Here is a 1,075-nt window from a genome sequence, read left to right as displayed (position 1 = left end):
TTCTAAATTTATATAATTCTTATATACAAAATGATAACAAAGTTTTAATTTGCTCCAGTAGCAACTCAAAAGTGCAAAAATCTCATCCAGGATTCAAGATACATTTATCCCAGCTCTGATCTTATGAAATCCAAACAAAAGGTATAAGTTTCTATTTCACAATGAGAAAGCAATATCAGTTTCCAAGCCAGTCTGAAACTCCAGAGGGCAGACATTCATTCTGCACAGTCCACAGTGATCTTCAGTCCATCTTCTCCATCCTGGACACTCTGCCACGAGGGTTCGGCCCCCAGAGTATTGAATGGTTTTCTGCAACCCCCACCCTACCCACAACCATGCTGCACTCAGTCCATGCTTCAGCTCTCTCCAGTTGGAATTTGATTCATTCAGTTCTTTCTGATTACTGCTGCATAGCATGGGTCTGCAGGTAGTCCCACCAGTGGCTCTTCAACTTTGACCTGGAAGGGACACTGGCACCTTCCACCCTCCATCTCCACATAGATTCTCTTGGGCTTTATGCTTGGTATGTGAAGGCTGTTTGTGGTGTCTTTGCCATTTGGATGAGTCTCTGCCTAGGCCCTCAGGTTGTCTGAGATGCTCTTGGAAATCCTCAAAACCACCACAGCTCTTCATTTCTTTTTTTAAAAATTTCAATTTATTTATTTGCATTCATTCACTGTACATCATTACAGCATACAAAATGAGATTTTCCATCCAGAGTACACTGTATATTGTCTCAATCAAGCATATCAACAGACATGTTATTGTCAGCAAATAATCTTCCATTTCTTGTTTTCTGTATGTTTTGCTTTTTTTCCCCCATCCTTGATTCCCTATCTCTTACCCTCTGCCATTTCCCACTCTCCTCCCACACTGTCTCTGGTATCTATGTTTGCTTTCTATACGGTTCCCCACCCCCATATTCCCCATATTTTATTGAATTACTAAAGACCTTAATTAATCTAAATATTGTCATAGCAAACACAGCTGTTATATACATTTCCATGAACTCAAGTCTAACTTTACGCATCCTATAAAGTAGCACCTAGCTGGGGCTATATATCTTACTGCAGTC

This window comes from Tupaia chinensis, unplaced genomic scaffold, assembly GCF_000334495.1.
Source record: "Tupaia chinensis unplaced genomic scaffold, TupChi_1.0 Scaffold142576_1, whole genome shotgun sequence".
Taxonomy (NCBI): domain Eukaryota; kingdom Metazoa; phylum Chordata; class Mammalia; order Scandentia; family Tupaiidae; genus Tupaia; species Tupaia belangeri.
This window is presented reverse-complemented; position numbering follows the sequence as displayed.